This window comes from Dreissena polymorpha, chromosome 6 (genome assembly GCF_020536995.1).
Source record: "Dreissena polymorpha isolate Duluth1 chromosome 6, UMN_Dpol_1.0, whole genome shotgun sequence".
Classification (NCBI taxonomy): domain Eukaryota; kingdom Metazoa; phylum Mollusca; class Bivalvia; order Myida; family Dreissenidae; genus Dreissena; species Dreissena polymorpha.
The window spans coordinates 114,459,500-114,468,918 of NC_068360.1; the positions used below are offsets into that span (position 1 = coordinate 114,459,500).

The 9,419-nt window shown below is 31.9% G+C and overlaps 1 long non-coding RNA gene across 1 annotated transcript; it reads left to right on the forward strand.

Moving 5' to 3' along the window:
- The first annotated feature begins 279 nt into the window (after window positions 1-279).
- On the forward strand, window positions 280-3,636 carry LOC127834815 (uncharacterized). Its single transcript, XR_008028217.1, has 5 exons — window positions 280-383; window positions 735-799; window positions 1,419-1,480; window positions 1,816-1,857; window positions 2,273-3,636. It is a non-coding gene; the product is annotated as an uncharacterized LOC127834815 (long non-coding RNA).
- Window positions 3,637-9,419: the final 5,783 nt, after the last annotated feature.

The following is a 9,419-nucleotide window of genomic DNA, read 5'->3' on the forward strand; positions in this document are numbered from 1 at the left end:
ACAGCGAAACGAAGCGCCAGCAGGTCCAGATTGGTCCGAGCCAGAGTATGTTTTTAATGCGCTGGTTCGGGACCGCTGGAGCCTTCTATCGGCGAGTATAAGTGGCTCGGAGCCGAAAAGATTTTGGTTATTCGAAGAAAAAAAATGGGACGAGGTGTCGAGCAGAATATCAGTGTAAGTTATATGTTATTATCGTATCTGTCTTGTAGATGTAATATTTTATTTAATAGCTTACTTTTGGATTTGCTACCGATGTCGTTTTTACTAGCGCCGAATATTGCACTATGTATACAAGGGGCATAACCACTCAGCAAATTGTACTTACGGATTTCGGATGTGATTGTGGAATGTGTTTTAGTTTCAAACATTTGTTATGATTTATGGTACAGTTGCACGTTCTTTGTTTCCAAAATTTGCACAAGTGAATTGTTATTTAAGTATTAAAAATGAATATTTGTGGTTTCACGGATAAGTTTACCATTTAAGGAGGTCTATTGTTTTAGTTTTCATCTCGTACCCTGTTAGATTCGTACCCATGTGTGTTTTATTCGTATCTGATTACAATCTGCACATTTCCAAACGAACTTTTCATTTACTACACGTTTACATTGATAACTATAACCCTGTATGTCGTTTATATTAAACTAATCGACAGTCATGATGTCAAACATGAAATGTTATGTGTTTCATAAATATTGCTATACATCATACAATTGTTTTAATTAAACTTTCAGAGAATTTGGTGTCGCAAAAACTGGTGAACAGTGCCAGAAGAAGTACCAAAATTCCAAGGCTCGGTGTAAGTTAATTACTTTTTTTTGTTATGCTTTCATTTAATTAATTTTGTTGAAAAACTTATCAATTGCAATTAGTTTGTTTCAATATTACTACATGTCAAACCTAATAAATTTAACTTAATAATAATTGTCTAAATGCGTAATTGAATTAGTGTTATAAAAAAGATCTGACACTTGTCAATTCATATGATTATGATTAAACTCATCAAGGAAATATGTAGGTAAGCTCACCAAAGGTGCACTAAATAACAATATTCATGAACTCGTTCACAGATATATGGTATGAATTGGCAACTTGTATCAGAATCTTTGTTTGTTGTAAATATAGCAGGGTTCGGTATTAGACAATTAAAATAAAACATTAAGATCATTAATTTTAGATCGGCAAATGAAGTTTGTGCATTTAAGGAAGTATTTCTATTCCTTTTTGTTAGATACTTTAAATCTCTTGACTATTTCAATTTTGTTGTTGAGTTCATTTATTCAAGGAATGAGTGCAAATACAAACATTGTATTTCTTGGTAATCAACTAATTATTATTATTAATGAGCATAAGTGTATGTGTGTAAGTGTTTTACGAAGTTATATGTTTGAATTAATTTTTGCGGTTAATTTTTGCAGCTTCTTCATATGCTTAACAAAGCAGTGAGCGTGCCACAACAGCCAGCAGTGAAGAACATATGGTAAATAAATAGATTATCATATATATGCAAACCATTAACCATATGTATAGAACATTGAAAATGCAAACCATATGACTTATATTGTATGCATCACATTCAACACAGTATACAATATAATAGAGATTCACCCTTATATAAAACAAAATAAAAGAAAAAAAACATGCATTTAATTAACATTAAACATTGTGTTTGAAAGTTAACACTGGGATTATTATACATTAACTTAAGTATAGTATATTAACATTAGTTGTCCATTTTATTGCATTGAAAACATCACTGGATTAAATTAATTTAGATTTTTTAAGTGACACTATATTTTTTTCATGTGATTTCAGAGTGTACCAGTCATGAAAGTAGAGGCATGAAGTGGAAAGAATGTAAGTTTTGGATATCTTTTAATTTAGATTTCAAATTGTCTAGAACAAATCTTGAAAATTAAATATTGGTAAACTTAACACTTAGATAGCTCTAATTGAAGGTATTGCAGTGCATACAATTTATTTAGAGTTAATAATTAACTTGCATGGATGGAATTCCAGTTCTTAAAACTATACTGACAATACTATCTGACAAAGCAAGTACTGTATAATATGTTATGTAATATGCAACAAAAGTCATGCATTTGTTGAAACATAATTAGCATCAAATATGTTAAAACTAAGTACCAATGCATAGTACCAATGCATACATAGATTATGTGATATATATATGTATTAATTTTTTAACCTTTGAAGATCATAATATGAGAACAAGTCCATTTATACAAATCACACTTTTTATCCATTTTTGCAGCGCTCACAAAGAAGACCGACAAGAGATCACAAGCCGATACCTTAACAAAACTTACAGAGAAACCGATGGGAAATAACTAAGAAAAATTAGAATAAGAAATACAAAAGTTGACTGTAGAAATTGAAATAATACATTTGGAGAAAAAGATGTGTTTAGTGTCAATACGTGACCAAGTGCTATAACTCTGACATGTAATATACTAGTAGTAGATTTATTCCCCTTTTTGTAATTAAAAGGATCTTATTATTTTTTGTGCAACTACTTCATAACTCTATTATTTCTAAAATAGATAGTCTATATTAGAAATAATAGAGTTATGGAGCAGTTGCACACAAAATAATATAAAAAAAAAATAATTCAAAAAGGGGCATACTAATATTTCTATGATAAAAATATGATTCTATCCCTTTTTGTACTTATAAAATTCCAGTCAATATTTGTGTGCTTTAAGAAATGTAGGTTAAATATTACATTGGTCATTGTTTTATGTTACTGACAGATAAAATACATTCTACATTCAAAGAGGAATATTAGTTGAATGCGGTGTCTTGGGACACTTCTTGATATTATTTGCTTACAAGATATACATCATTGATAATAATAAAATTCTTCATTCAATGAACTGAATGAAATTCCAGAATAATGGTAGATACAGTAATGTGAATTTGAAATTAGACATCAACAAATCCTGGCATCATGCTTTCGCCCTGGCCAACTGGCAGTGAACTTGAGTGAAGCTCGTTATTCTGTAGCTGGCATCATACACAGCCTGTTAACATAAAACATGTTATATTACACTAACAAAATGAGACATATTTTTGTACATTTTTTCTTAAGTATTTGATAAAATGCTGATAAAATGTTTCCTATTTTGCTAATGACAAACTGTTAAAATAAACATACAGTTGTTTCATTAAATATTTGTGTTTAAAATAAAGTTGTATCAAAGAAAAAGGATTGCATTTAGACTTGCACATAACTGACTGTTAAGCCATACATGAACGTTGATGGTGGGAACGCCCTTTCGCCCTATGTAGACTTCTACATGGTTCACTGGCTTCTTGATATGCACATGCGTCCAATCGATGCACCCCAAAGTACTTGTAAAACCGGAAAGTTGATCATTTAAAATTGACCAATTTTTTGGAAAACTTACGATATTAATAAGTAAATAGATATTGATATAAATGGATTGTGATCGGTGCATTTATGTGCATTATATTGAATGAAAGTTCTGCCTTATGTCAGAAGTGATGCAATATGCTGATGTGTCTCAACTTGATAATCAAAAATAATGTCATCGTTTTACTATTGATTGAAAATGCAATAATATATGCATTTGAGAATAAAATATTATTTCTGTTGTTGAGTGTTTTATTAATTTACAAATAAAGTGCATTACAACAATGCACTTGCCATCAACAAATGCATATTCTACAGCATTTGTCGCTAAAAAAACATTTTGTATTGGAACTCAATTACAACATAGACAGACACAAGGACAGATGCACATATGGATTCAGGTGTACCCTATATCTTCTTAGCAGGGTGTATAATATACACATTAATCATAGCACCTTTTTTAAAATTAATAAACATTAATTCACATTACATTAAAGATCAAGAATAAAAAAATAATTAAATAATCATCATAATTTATATTGAAAATGTTTGGAGAAAAAAAGGTCCCCGATGTAATTTCGAACCACCGAATAGTCGGTGAAATATAATCACGAGCACCGATGCGCTACCAACTGCGTCATGGCACAGTGTAACTTTTGTCGGCATATACATATCTATAGGTAAACTCCTACATCTATAAATAGATTTGTAATAGTACTGAAATCAAAATTTATGCATAGTAAATGTCTTGTAAACGTTTTCCAATAGGTTTCCCTTTTTAGAGAATATCCATTATTATACTTTATGATACATGCAAATTAAATGTTATTACTTTTTCATTCAAACAACAAGTATTATCCATAAAATTAGTGCATGTTCTCGTTCATTAAGTTTGGAGATTATTTTCACGAAAGACAACAAACAAACGCGGAGAATTATGAATTTGACAGTTGTTTACAATAAATAAGAACAATTGCAAAATGCACACATCGCAAATGACTCACGTATCAGCGATCGCACAAAGTTCTTGTTTTGCACGAACGGCGTCGTACCAGCTGGAAATTTGACAACTTCAACTCCTTAGCTGTCAAAATATTATTGACCTGTGCACAGGTCTACATAGTTCTGGCTACCATAACTTTAAATGCCGCTTTTTTATGATTTTTGCCACGTTGCTCGGGAAAGTACACACTGCCAGGGCGACCGGAACTGGCAGAATCCGCATCGTATTGCGGCTCAACTATTCCTTGCAAATATTGCAAATAAATACGATTCCCGGTCGGGTTAAACGATACCGTTTGTAAAGCTCAATATCCCTATAAATCTCCAAAGCGTTGGTACGATCTAGATACACTCTTTCAATAATATTATTATTATTACGCAAGTAGCTCGTGCGGCGGCCATTTTGTAAAGTAAACGCTCAAACGACGTTACGTCATGATTGTATAGCGTAAGTCTAAACATTGTAGACTTAGCATTTGAGACTTATCTTACTGAGTCTGAGTCTAAAACTAACCATTTTATGTTTCGTGAATTAAGTTTTTTAAGGCTGAGTCTGAGTCTGAGTCAGAAACTGGAGCTGAGTCTAAGATTTGAGACTTACGTAGATTGGTGAATACGGCTCCTGTTCTGAACATTACATCTTAAGTTGCTCCAAAAAGAGGAGACAAGTGTTCATGTAGATTTCTCTAAGATTATGCAATAAAAGGTAAGAGTGTGTAAATTCTTTTTCATTGGAAGGGACTCTCCACAACAATTAATTAGATGTTCATGAAGGTAATACTGAGTTTTACACGTGCAAAAGAAAATTACGCAATACATGGAACATAAATAAAGTTCCTGACACTGTGAGGTTTTTGACCACAGAAGAAGTCTTTGTTACTACAGTGCTTCCTTGTTTGTCGTCATAAGCAAGGGAGCAATTGTACTGAAGCCCATCATTGCAGGTGAGGGAAGCCACAGGTACTTCAAGACTTGGATTCTTATCATTGTACACACCAACAGCCTGCATAGTGGCACTGCTTTGAACTAGTGCATGTCTTTGAAACCCAGTATTGTCTGAATAACGAGGCTGCATTGTAGCCAGGTGTTCAACAATTCCATTCTTATTTCCTCTGTAAATGTTAAAGTTGCTGAATCCAACAATATTTGGGATACTGTCGATTCTGCACACAATGTGCAACCTTTCCAAGCTGCCACTGTCCACCATAGCCTCAGTTACTGTGTACGTAGAATTGTCCACTCTTTGAATGATGAACTCAATGGCTAACTCGTCTGTAATAAATCACAGGAATCAATATGAATATATGTTTTGCTTGAAAATTACTTATTATATGCAACATAATCGATTACGTATCATTACATAACCGGGGTGCAAAATCACGTGACTGTGTAGGATTCACATTTAAACGTTAATGGATAAAAACACACCGGTAAGCGGTGTTTGCTTTCGAATAACTTTTATAAACAATTTTGCTTAAGAATTTCAACTAGTGCTTTAATGGCAGTTTTTATGCTGCTTATGGGAATGACAAATACATCAGAATGACTTCATGTAATGTCAACTTATGCTCAAACGTTTATATACGTATATGCCAAAATAACAAGAATTATAACGTAAAGTAACGAACAACGTTAAAGTTGTAGTAGTCTTATGCAAACTTACATGCTCATTAAAGAATACCTGAATACTGTTTTAAAGTGCTAATTGCATGTAGTGTTTATTAGGCATATGACTTAAACTGGAGCAACATTAACTCAAGTATTCTACTACATAGTAAAATTGTGTAAGCCACTTAACCGGATGTATTTACACGTGTATGTGTTTCTATAATATTGTGTTTTATAATTTGACTTAATTCAGTGGCCACGAAGGCAGGTTAACCATCACATATCGGCCTGGAAAAGCAATTGAGCTTGCGAGCGTTGGTAAGTTCATGATATGAATTTAAATTCCGGAATATAGAACTTTCACTCGTTTGTTACCAATCATATGATAATACGTGTAATTACTTTTCAAATGGTATTTAAACTTTATTTGTGATGCAATGCATTGAAGTCCCGTAACAAGAAGCAATTTACGTATTTCATTTGTTTGCTTTTCTTTTTTTCTGATCAAGCTCCTGTTCTTGTTATTGACCGAAAACAACCAATTTAAACTAATTATAATACTAATTATATTATTTCCCAAATGAATGGTTATCCATTGTTGGTATGCTTTGAGCTTTCGTAGTATTGCAGTATTTCATATGGTACTTTCGGGCAATCACTCTACAAATCCTCAATGACAGTATTATTGGATTAAAATACACATTACATGTTTAATTATCAATTTATACGAGTTGATTGAAATGAGCTATGAATAAATTGTAGTCATATATGTAGTACTAATGCATACAAGCTAAATGCTATCGTGTTATGCTTATATAAGAACTGCTCACTTGCATTTTGTTCTGAACATGTTATTTTTTTAAATAAATGTTTAAATAATATTGTATTTCGTTCACCTTTTGTTTAAAATTTAAAGGTAAATTAAACAGAAAGAAATGTTCTTTACAGTTGTCAGTTTACTGAAATTCTTATGTTAAGTTTATGGTTTCAAGCATCTGAATAACATCTGTACCTTTAATTTGTATCATGATATGCCTCATTCTAGTGTATTTCTCCTGTAGCTTTGATACACTGGCAAATATTAAGTTAAGTGATTTTTTTACACATGATTTAAAAATGCAATTCATCAAAAAAGCAAAAATCTCAGTGTCTGGCGCAGTATGATTTTGACGTTGTGCATAGTCAACAGTGTATCAAAACTTATAAAGCATATTTAAAATACCACAATAAATCAGTGTGCTTAGTGCCAGGTTAAGATGTTTTATATGCACGCAAAGGACATTTTGAGTCTTAGTAAGAGGTTGCTGAGAACTGGAGGAGAGAATTAAGTGCAAAATGTATTACAACACGTTGCGATATTATGGATTTGCTTATTTGATATTCAAATACGTGTCCATGCAGCAAAAAATGTTGTTGTTGAGTACATAAAACATTATAAAGAGAGCATTTGTTATATTGTAATTTAAGCAAAATGATGACAGATGGTAATATTTGTTAAAGTATGTTCCGCTTATTGATGATACAAATTGTTTGCATTTGCCTATTTAAACATATCTTGCACAGAGCCTCGGTTAAGGCTGCCACTGTATACACAAGCCTCAGTTACAAATATGGGGTTACATGTTGAACAAACTTGACATCAATAAAGTGCGTTATAAACATGCTATAACATTTTGTGTTTCATATCTTTTTCGTTCAAACAAATTATATTAAGACTAATACTTGATCATTATGAATGTCTGAACGAAGGACAGAGGTTATTTAATATCCGAACGTTTGATGAATGTCACAACATCAAGAAGCACTAATTGCAGTGAAATTGACCAGTAACACGTTGATTGCAAACAAGAAGTCGTTAAACAAATCTCAGGCAATGCCCGATGTTAAATACACATTTAAACAACATATGTTTCTTAAAAAATACTAGGCACATGCTTTTCATATCACTTCAAAGGCACAACTAGTATAGTTACTCAGAGTTAAACATGGCTTTTAAATTTACCTTGCGAGTGGCTTAATCCTAGTCTTGCATTTACAATTAGTGTACAGAAAAATATACAATGTATCATTTTGAAAATATGCAGGTTCAATTGTTACGTTATTTTAAATCTGAACACAGCAAACAAGATACACACAAGTTTTCAGGTTCACAATTTATTGTCCACTTCATTGATTACACTAAATGTTTCTAGTGATACGTGCATGCGTATAACCTATGTAGCAATTTTTATTACTCCCTGTTAGGTTTTAAACCAACCGTTTCACGATAACATCGACTAGTATGCTTATTGAATACTCATTATATGCAAACTATGAATGCAGCTTACTTGTTGTTTTCTTTTCAAGGATTTCTTTTTAAGCACAGGTAATTTTTGAATCGATAACATCTACTATCTAAACAATAATAAGATTTATGTGGATTATAAAGGGAACGTGTGGCTTTTAAAAACTTCTACTTAAACATTAAACTCTCATGTGTTTAACAGTGAAAAGCCCGGTGCAAAGATATAATAAATACACAATTCGGGAGGGCATACATGTAGAATGGGATTACCTTTCGCCAATAAATGTATATGTCTCCGCTAGGTACTCAAAAGCTATTTGGCATGTTATTGTTACAATATGAAACAGAATAAGCACATTATATTAAGCCTTGAGGAAACAATTTCGCAGATGACCCAAATTCTACTCTCTGTGCCGTATGAATGTAGGTGAGTCCCGTACGTTTGAGAGTGTACAGTTTTTTAGGAAAAAGTGCACCCAGTTCCAAGCATTCTGATTTACACTTGCAATCGAATCTCGTCGCAATGTCAATTAATAAAACAGGCAATATATTTAATTAGTGGATGTTTAGAAAGTCATTCAGTCATTTCTAAATACATGGTCTTGCAGCGTTTGCTATTTCGAGCCCAATATTTAGGCCAATATAAATTATAATTATTAATGAGACTTAATTAATCGACTGTCTGACACGTTTCTTCATATTTAAGTGTAAAGACAGTCAAACAATTATTTAAATGTAATTAAAATATATTCGTTTATTATAAATATTTTGTCTTATATAAATTATTTTAGAAGTTCTGTATATGCACCTTGAATTTTGCTGAAATTGCTTTTCCATCTCTGTTTGTGAATTTTGTTTTAATAAAACGTATTTGCTACTAGCCGGAAGGTTTAACTTTATTCAAACTGATTCTTATCATCATAACATTCTTTTAAAGCGTACATCATCTACACCATGGTAAATGGCATCAGAAATGATAAATATCTCTTACTAGTATTATTTTCACGTTCATCAATTTTTATTCAAATCCTCGCTTATCAATATGAAGATATTTTCTTGTTATTATTCTTACGATCATTCAGGCCTTACCTATCTTACAAAAAGAGCAGTTGTAAAATAATGATGTCGAAT